Here is a 10,517-nt window from a genome sequence, read left to right on the forward strand (position 1 = left end):
ACATTCAGAGGGGACATCTACAATTACCAGAAAATTGATCCATTCAGAGTTGATCTTCCAGAGTTTGATTTTGCGTGTCTGGTAACGATGCCTGAAATCGATCTCTCTGGGATCCACAGTTGACCCCCCCCCATACTCCTGCTCTTGCAAGGAGTAAGGGAGGTCAACAGGAGAAATGCTCCCATCAAGCTACCTCAGTGAGGGCAGACCTCACAGTCAACTGCCGTTATGTCGATTCTAGCGACACAATTGCCATGGCTAGCATTGCATATCTGCAGTTGACTGTAAGATCTAGTGTAGACCAACCCTCAGTCTGCTTATCCCTGAAGAGCTGTTGTGACAAATATTAAGACTTAGGATGCTCACAGCATGGCTGGAGCATCGCGCCCCACTGGTGAGATGGGCAGGAAAATGTCTAGTGTTTGACTCCTGCTTCAGTGAAGCAGGTCTTGAGTTGTGGGTGATGTTAGCATTGAAGCATTTGCAAAGCTGCCTATTGGCAGAAATGTAGGTACTTACCAGGACAGGTGGCAGTCGAATGGTGGTTCTGAGAACATCAAGGGCTGCTAAAGGGTGAACTCAGGTTGTAGAATTCCCATGTGGATGTGGCTCTTACTGACTTCATGACTCACTCCTTGCTGATTTCAAACTAAAAATAGCCATCTAGCTGGGGTTCCTTTGAAAGGGTTCCCCAATTTCAAAAGCAGCCTTCTTCCAACCTTTCAAGGGAACCCCAGCTACACAGCTATTTTTAGTTCAAAATCAGCACTTTTGATGGGCTGGGGTGGAAGCCCTTATGCAAATAAGGCACTGAATATTCATATCAGCGCCTCGTATGCATTTTCAAACAGCCATAATTTACAGGTCACTTCTGAAAGGGAGGGGTAGTGTAGCCACAGCCTATCTTAACAGCACCTATTTTGACATAGCCATTTCAAAATAGCTACTTCAAAAAAGGCACTAGTCCTTGTAGAATAAGGTTTACTAATTTTGAAATAAGCCAACTACTCTTTTGAAATGGAGGTTACTGTTAGCCGGTGGCCGGGTAATGTGCGGTGAGGTACTCCCCTGGGTCCTAAGCAACCCAGTTTTTTTACTGTTAGAGCAGGGAGCTACTAGCACTCCTACGGCCAGGCTGTAGTAACCAAATGGTTACGGTTCTTTTGTTGTGCCGGCTGTGTTGTAGTGACAAAAGGATAACAGGGTCAGGCTTGGATCTTAACTAGTTACAAGTTTATTAAGCTACAGTTATAAGCGTGTGGTTACAAAAGGCTATTGTCTACTTCTTATATGCTAGCAAAGTACAGGTGTTAACAAGTTACGTTACAATCCAATACAAAGATATCTGTTACCATCTAACACAATGATATCTTGATACAACGATGTCTAGTTACAGAGCTCTAATTCTTTAGCTGTGCACAAAAAAATGGAGACCTAGCATGGGTGTATCTTACCCTCTCTGCATCTCTTGATACCAGCGTAGCCAAGCCGGATTGGTCACTCAGTTCCGCGGAAAGACGAATACGAGGTTGGGCGTCCCCAGTTGTGGATCTCGGGAGGCAATCACCTGACCCAACCAGCAGGTAGCTGGTGGAATGCACTCAAAGTTAGAGTTCTGCTGGACCCACCTTTTATACCCCTTTTGGGTTACGTATTCTCTTTCTTATCTAAGGTGCCAGATCATACTGGTCTGTCTTTGTGATGCCAGTTTGTTACAAGGGCATTTCTTACTTAGTTTGCACTTGTAAGACTGGAGATAAGCAATTTAGGAGTACAGGACATTCTTTTTGTGTGGACGGAGATTTCCCATTCTGGGATGGCTGTGTAGTCATCAAATTCATCAGTGCCAGCTGGGGTGATTTCCTGAGGGTCCCCCCCCTCTCTTGTTGACAGTTTGGCCTGTTAGCCTTCTATCTGTACTTTCTGCTTCTCAGGGTCACGATGAGCTAGCACATCTGGGCCTCAATGAGGGCATCAAAGACTGTGCTGTCAGCAGCCGTTTCCGTGCCCTGTGTGCTTCTCAGTCGGGGGGGGGCAGCAAGCAAGCTGGCTTGTAAGGGGGAGACTTTGTCTGGCTACAGTTACATTGTGTAAATTCTAGCATAGTTATTTCAGAATAATAGCTGTTATTTCAAAACAACTTTGCTGTGTAGACATTCCTTTAGAGAGCAGAATGAGAGCTATTTGGGGACTGGGTTACCCTACACCAGCCTACTGAAAGGTTCTTGTTAAATGAACCTAGATGTGCAGTAGAGCAATTCCAGAGTTTCATAGTCTGCTATCAGCCATAGAATTTATAAATGCTATTCAAAGATGTTTCACTTAAACTGCACTGGGCCTAATCTTGTTCCTTTTTATAATCTTAATAGATAAATACTGAATCAGTCAATAAATCTGACTCTGGTAGCTAACACGATATCATTGGGTGTAATAATCACAGCTTCAGACATGGGCATAAGGTCAGTGCTGAGACAATGCAGCTTGATCCATCGCACCTGCAAGAACCAATATGGCAGCAATCTGGTATGCTTCTGGTGAAGCCTTGTTGTTTCTAGAGTAACTGCAAGAAACTTAGTGAACATATAAGACTTCTCAGATAATTATTACATTGCATCAGTTGATTTCTGTAAAATGTCACACGCCGTGTAACTGCCACCACATCCCCTGCTTATCATAATAAATTCAGCCCTTTCTTAAGAAGTACTTCCACTACAGCTTTTAGTTGCTAAAAGAGTACAATTTATTTAATTGCACATCTGGTTAGTATTCCTTTTCTCTGGCAATTTTAATCGGTGTAATTATCTGTTTGACTGGGAAAGACCTTGACAAGATGTATCTTACTTATGCCAATTAATCTTTCTCACAACTTTGTACAATCTAGCAGATGGATCAAACTCAGTGTGAACATTTGACCATAAATCAACAATGACGTGTTTTATTTTACCCTGACAAGTTAAGATGGTTAAGCCAGGCAAAGGAATTACAAATCCTATGTTTGTAATAGTACCTGCATCTCATAAAGCTACCTACTGTACACAGAACATTAAAGATGACAAAGAAAGGATGGCACCACAGGGTGCTACCCATTCGGCTACCCAGTGAGCAACACTGTCAAGCCTGTTTTCCTGATCCCTTAGCAACACACACACACTCACACAGGTTGTTTCTCTTTCTCTGTATGTGCACATTTAGTTCCCATGGAAAACAGGACATGACACCTGTATACAGCAGGGTATGTCCGCACTTAAGCCACCACAGCTGAATCACTATAGTACTTCACCTAAGGTGACCATCCATCCCATTTTTCCAAGGATAGTCCCTTATTCAAGCTGTCCCACAGAAAATGGGCAACTTGTCCCATATTTTGTGGGGCTCTGCTCCTTGACACCAAGTGTCTCAGAAAGGTGGCCTCTGCTGTTAGGGAGCCCCGCTGCAGGGCAGCTGCCCAGTTCCCTAGCATGCTGTGCCAGGGGGCAGCACCCCCACTGCCCAGGAGCTTCTCTGTGGGGAGACTACCCTGTTACCTGGTGCCCTGCACCTTGGAGCAGCAGCTCGTGTTGCAGGAGAGCTCCTCTATGGGGCAGCTGCCCCATTCCCTGGCACCCCGTGGTGTCAGTCCCTGCAGCCAACAAGCTCTGCCGTGGGACATCTGCCTCATTTCCTGGCACCCCACACCAACGGGAGGCAGCTCTTGCTGCCAGGGAGCCCCTCCATGGCGTGGCTGCCTCACTCCCTGGCACCCTGTGCCTCGGTGAGGCAGCTCCTGCTGCAGGGAAGCTACTCCATGGGGAGGTGCCCTGTTCCTTGGCCCCACACAAGAAAACTGTGAAGCCCCTATTCTCAGTTCCCTCCACCTCCACCATGAGGTTGCCAAGTCCCCATCCTTTGCTCCCCCCAGTGGGAGGCTGTGGAGCCCCCATCCCCAGTGCCTCACTATGGGGCAGCAACCTCCATCACCAAGGAGCCATGACATGGGAGACCAGTGGCCGTAGGGCAATGTGGTCACTCTAACTTCAGCACAGATACTCACAACAGTGACCCTAGGCATTCTCCCATTGCTGTAGTTAATCTGCTTGCACAAGGAGGAGTAGCTAGGTTGACAGAATTCTTCCAGTGACGTTGCACTACCTGCCCCAGGAGTTAGATTGGCACAGCAATGTCTCTCAGGGGTGTGGCTATTTCACACTCCTGACCAACCTGGGTGTTCTCCAATGTAAGTCTTCCATGTACACGGCCGTTACCCACAGCCCTCTCTGTGTGGAGTTCCCTGCTGCCTGTTCCTGTCCACTATATATCCTCCCAGGTACTGAGCCAGTAGTTCATTAGCCCAGCATTTACCACCTGACTATCAGTAATCAGTATTTGCTTTTCGGAATGAGGGGCTTTCGACGTCTGGGGGGTCCTTTCGAAAGGGGCAGCATGTAATTCAGAAGTGGCACTTTTGAATTGCTGTGGTCGCCGTTTTTTAGGGCAGCACCTCATTAGTATCTGCCGAACCGTCGCATTCGCACCCCCCCGTTCGAAAGGCGAGGGCTAGTATGGACAGCACCATTTTGTAAATTCCAGTTTTTTTAAAAATATGTCCCACCCTTTATCCTGTGTCATGACGTTTATTTTCCAGTGTTGCTCCAGATGACAAAGGGTGAAATCTGTTGTACTACTTTAGTCTAGGCTCAAAAGAGAGCTACCAGGTCTCCCCTGCCGCAGAGGGAGGGACTCCAGTGGGCACACGGCAGAGGCAGCCAGCTTCTGTGCCTGCAGACGCAAGCACAGGGACATGTTAGCGTAGGAACCTGGTATAGCTGGAGTGTTACGTAAGTCCGGTGGGCCTTTGGAAACCACAGCCTGTACGTATGTTTTACAAGGCCTTCTGGCTGTTCTAATGTGTGCTGGAGCAGCGGAGAGCCAGACTCCAAACCAGGGAACTGCATGTGCACTGCCGTCTCTGCGTCCAGGATGGATTTGGGCATCAAGTCTTTTATTAGGTACAAGGTTAAAGTGTCTCATTATAGAAGTAATATAACAAAATGTTGAGTGTTTAATTGTTCTCATAAAATGGCACTGTGTTTATCTTTTAAACAAGCAGGGATTCACGCAGGGTTACATGGCCTGGGTTATGCTGGAAGTCAGACAAGGTGATCAGTCACACAGTCATCCCTCCTGGCATTAGAATCTATGCAAATAAAACCCTTTGCTGATTTATTGCTTTCTACTGCTCTGATGTAGCAATATGGTTTTAATTTGGGACGAGCTTCATCTGAGTGACAGCATCCCATACTCCTTCCTAAACTCCCACTGGCAAAAGAAACCAACCGGGAAGCAAGCCTGCCCTATAGAAAAACTCAGTCACTGGGTGTGCCATCTTTCTTCCTTTCTGGGCACAGTTCTTTTCCCATACAAGCTGACAGGAGTTTTGCTTTTGCCTTCAGCAAGAGCCAGTTCTCTACAATGCAATCCAATCTGCTCAGCGTTGAACTGGGTGGGAGCAATTTCAATATTTCTTTTATTAATTTGTATGTTTCCCTCTCTCTCTGAGTCAGCAGCATCCCCCATAAAGCTGACATGAGGCTAAGAAGGGAACAGAGCTGTCCCTAGGCATATTAAGACTTCAGTAGGTTATTGGAACCAATATTTAAAAGACATTTAAACTTGGCTGCAATTTAAAAAGAAAAAGAAAAAAAATTACTTTATATTCCCTTCTGAGTCTTCTGCCTGCTTCAAAGGGGCTGCCAATGGAGAAAGCAGAACTTGCACTACAAGGTCATAAAGCCAGTGGTGCACCAAAGATTATATAAAATAAAAATCAGATTAATACCAGGTGGAAAAGGGCAAAGTGGCCTGGGAGAGGTGATGTGGAGTATTAAGGATTTTTTTCTGCAGTTATTTTTGGCTTTTCATGACAGTATTCTAATTTTTCCCCTTTAAGGATGCTGCTATGACTAACAAATTCTAAGCTTAAATGTTGCTGACTGTGGGCAGTTTCACATGCTTGTCAGATAATAAGAGTGGTTAATTTTTCCAGTCCTTTTATTAAATAATGCTGGGCAACTATAGCAAAATTTATTTCAAAGATTCTTTTGCCAATTATTTCGTCTGCTGATTCATTTGACTGGTATTCACCACCATTTGTTTCTTTAGGCCTTGATCCTACAGGCGCTTGTACATGAGCATACCATTGCTCACATGAAGTCCAGAGGATTATTCACCAGTTTAAAATGAGCACATGTTAGCGTTTGCGGAATCAAGGCATTATTGTCCCACTGTTTGTGTTAGCAAAATTTCATTTGCAAGGCTGGTGGAGAGCAATGTGAAATGTTTGTACGAATACTCACAGACAAAGTGTTCTACATAACCATAGGAAAAACTCTTCTTACATCACATAGCAGAGTTGAACTATTCCAAATGTTCACAGATAATTTGCAAGCAGAGAATGGGATTACATGTGTTTAAATCTTCCAGTTTGGAAATAAAAAGAACATCACATAGCCTGCATAACAAATAGCAGACACTCATGGCAACCAACTTGTGAGACACTACAGGTTAAAATGAATATGCACAAATTACTGGTTTAAGTTAGAGGAAATGGATGCATCCAGAAAAAAAATCTGTGCATGAACAGGGCATGCTGAGTACATGAGATATATCTTAGCAGGCCAAAGGATATGTTTCAAATGTGTTAACTCAATCAAGGTAGCTCAACATGACCGAAAAGCACTGTTAAAGGCAGGCTGGTATGTTTGAAGCCTCAGAGGAATAGGCATGTTAGTCTGTAGCTTCACAAAAAGCAAGCCATCCTGTAGCACCTAAAACATAAACAAATTTATTTACTAGGTACTGAGTTTTCAAGGTAAGACCTAAGCTGGGTTAATTGGCCACATTGTATCTGAAACGCCCTTCTAACCCTGATATATAAAAAATATTGTTAGAAAATATTTATTTATTTCCTTGTGAGTTTTTCTATGGTGCTCATCACAATGGTATCTGAGAGCATCTGAGTATAAGGGGCTGGCTGCCCCCAGCTTGCATGCAGAAGCAGAGCATGAGTGCACCTGTTAACCTCCAGTAGGCAGATGTCCCCCAGACAGCAGGGCCAACAGCTGCCACAGGCCCTGAGGCAAGGTGAGAGGGGATCCTGACTCCAGGCCCTTGAAGGAGCAGGTCCAAGGATGGAGGGGGTGGGGCAAAAGGCCGGTCAACAGCCTTGAAATGCCAGGCCCCAAGGCAACTGCCCCCTTTGGCCTGTCCCTGTTGGGAGGCCTGCTCCCCAAAGTTATGGCAGCCTATGGACAAGTGGGAGCTTTTTAGAAAACTTTCCATGCACATCTGTTGAACAAGGCAGGAAAGTAATTTCATTGTCTCCCCACGCACTTGAAACTCACCATGTTCAGAATGTCTTGAGAGGTCTGTGCCTGCCTACACAGGAATATTAACACTGGCAGCTTCTATTCAGAGGAATGCACTTCAGTCAAATATTTCGACCCTGGATTAGGGCTGCTAGAGTTGCTCTATTGTTAATGGTTACTTTTTGCAGGCACAACCTTGAGAAGGCAGCCAAGTTCTACTGCTGACAGTCTCCTTAACCTCAGGAAATAAAAAATAAAAAAACACAGAAAGACAAGAGAGGCCCTAGTGAGGCATGTTTTGCAACATGCATCACTCCACATGGGCAGAAGAGAGGTGTGGCAGGCCAAAGAGATGAAAAACGGAAAAGAAACCACTGAGAGCATGCTGAAGCTGATGGAAGACCAGTCAGACATGCTGCAGTAGCTAATGAAGATGCAGAGCAAACAGAATCAGAAAACTTCATGAGAACTATGTGCCCAGCAACCCTCCCTCTTTGTCCTTACAGAGCCCTCCCTGGCAGCTTTCTCTGTCCAGCAATTGTCCCTCTATGTCCACACAATCCTTTTCAGTGCCTGGAAATGTGTTTCTTTTACCATCATAGGCCACGCTCCAACACAGCTGGACATTTACACAAGTGTGATGTTTCCCCAAACCCTCACTCTCCCTTAGCAGCAAGCATTCTCCTTTGCTACTCTGTGACCACGATTTGCACTGATGAATAAAGGAAAACCTGATGTTCAGTGACTTTATTTTGCTTTGCAACATGCATACCAATCACTCTGAGCCCAGAGGAAGCCTGTAAAATCCCTGTGATGAGAAAAGCTTGATCTGAGGGTGAAGTGGGATGAGGCGGGGAAGCAACCTCAAAATAGACAAATGTCAACCCCGCAATTTTCCAAGTGGTTCCTCAGAGCCTCTGTGATGTTGATGGCCACCTTACGGGCTCCACTGACAGCACAAGTGTCTGACTTTTCAAACTGTGCACCCAGGTGTCATGCTTCGGTGCTCCACCCATGAGCAAACACTTTCCCCTTGCTCTCCCATAAATTCTGTAAGTAACAGCGGACAGCCAAACCACAGGGAAATAATCCTTCATAAGGTCCAGCTGCCCACAGAGACATCTCCATCTCCCCTTCAATCTGCCAAAGGCACATTCTGTACCCATGTGGCATCAGCTTAGCCTGGGGTCCACGTTCCCTGTATAAGGCTTCACGAGCCAGGGCTGTAAGGAGTTTAAGCAGGATCACTATGGGCATCCCCACATCCCCCACTGTGATACTATGGTCTGGAAAGAAAGTCCTACCTACAGCTTCCTGCACAGGCCACTGTTCCTGAAGAGGTGTGCAACATGCACCTTTCCAGACCATCCTGAATTTATGTCTGTGAAATACCCATGATGCTCCTGAAGCACCATTGAGACGTACCCCTGCTGGTTAATGCATTCTGTGACAAGGTGGACTGGCACTACAGTTGAATTACGTGTGCCACTAATTGCCCATCCATAGTTTGGAAAGGCCATTTCTGCAAAGCCAGCTACTACATCATCCACATTTCCCAGAGTCACAGTCCTAGCAGCAACATCTAATTTATTGCCCTGCACACTTGCAAAAGCACTGCTCCAACACCAGACTTCCCCGCTCTGAATTGATTTATAACTGAACGGTAGCAATCAAGGGTTGCCAGCTTCCATAATGCCATCGCCACATGCTTCTCTAATGAAAAAGCAGACCCTATTGTGTTGTCCTTGCGCCAACTCAGCATGCAGATCCCAGAAGTTCACTTTATGCTATCACAAAGTTCTGTAGCTCCCATTCTTCTTCCCACACGTGCATTGCAATGCGACCCCACCACTCAGTGCTGAATTGCCCAGGCCAAAAATGATGGTTTACATGGCACAGGTGCTCTATGACGGCCAAACACACTACACAGTCACTGCTATTTTTATTTTATTTTATCTTGTTGTCCATGTCCCTCACACTGTTGTCCCCCTCTGACTCTAACTGCAACAGCAGCTCTTTTGCAATGCATGTTGTCCTCAGCACACTAAACACAGAATAGGAGAGAAGTCTGGGATCCATGATGCTGCAGTGCAGAGTAAGCACTGGCAGTTTCCAATGGCACACACAGGTAAGCCACAAGCACCAGGAGGGCTTTGATGCAACTAAGTCGCTGACAATGTTTTGCCCCATTCTGTGTTCCCACAGTGTCTAGCGACTGAAGAAGACACCAGGCACTGTGCAATGCCTACTCACGCCATTTTACTTTTCTGACAACAAGAGAAGTAAAAATGTGTCCGTAACATGTCAATGGAGTTATTGCTTCCAATTCTCTGTATGATCTCAGTCTCACACACAAACCCATTAGCTCTCAGCCATGAAAAGGGCAAAAATATATTTTACCTATACTCATTCTTGGAACTGGCTGACAATTTTTTGATAAAATGTCCACAAGAAAATCAGCCTGAGGTAGCTATCTACCATGGAAAATTGTATCCCAAATTGTTAAACTTTAACAAGTTATAATGAACTGAAAACAAGGTCTGATAATAGAAAGTGTCAGGCAAGCTTTAAGAACAGGAAGTACTATCAACAATTCCTATAATATGTAAAAAAAAACGCTATCCTCTAAGGAACAAGAAACTGGAAGAATACTTATCACGGTTTTGAAATACTTACTGGCAGGAACACAAGAAGCTGTAGCAAACAACAATCAGTTGCAAAATGGCTACCTTAGAGTGACACCTGCTTCACAGTGCAAAATATAAAGGACAAAACATTTGGGGGTGGGGGACAAAATCTATGAAAGATCAATCCAGCAGTATGGACAATTAGTAATATTTAGACAATTCTAAAGGAAGTTACTTGTTGCAAAAGAGGTGGATTCCATGTATTTTATCTAAAAAGTTTTCTATGGTACCATTATTGCTGTTGTAATCTGCATTTGGAAAATAATTTTTCATGACATTAAAATTATATAATACAAGTAGCAGCTATTGGTGATACCAAAAGCTAGAGTGGGACTCATGGGACCTGAGTTCTATTCCCCACTCAGTCACTGGCCCTGCTGCATGACCTTGGACTCTGCCTCAGTTTCCTTTTTGCAAAATGGAAAAAAAAAGATAGTTAACTCTTTTGTAAAGCATTTTGAACTCTACTGCCAGAAACCTCTATAGA

The sequence above is a fragment of the Carettochelys insculpta genome, chromosome 4 (genome assembly GCF_033958435.1).
Source record: "Carettochelys insculpta isolate YL-2023 chromosome 4, ASM3395843v1, whole genome shotgun sequence".
Lineage (NCBI taxonomy): Eukaryota > Metazoa > Chordata > Testudines > Carettochelyidae > Carettochelys > Carettochelys insculpta.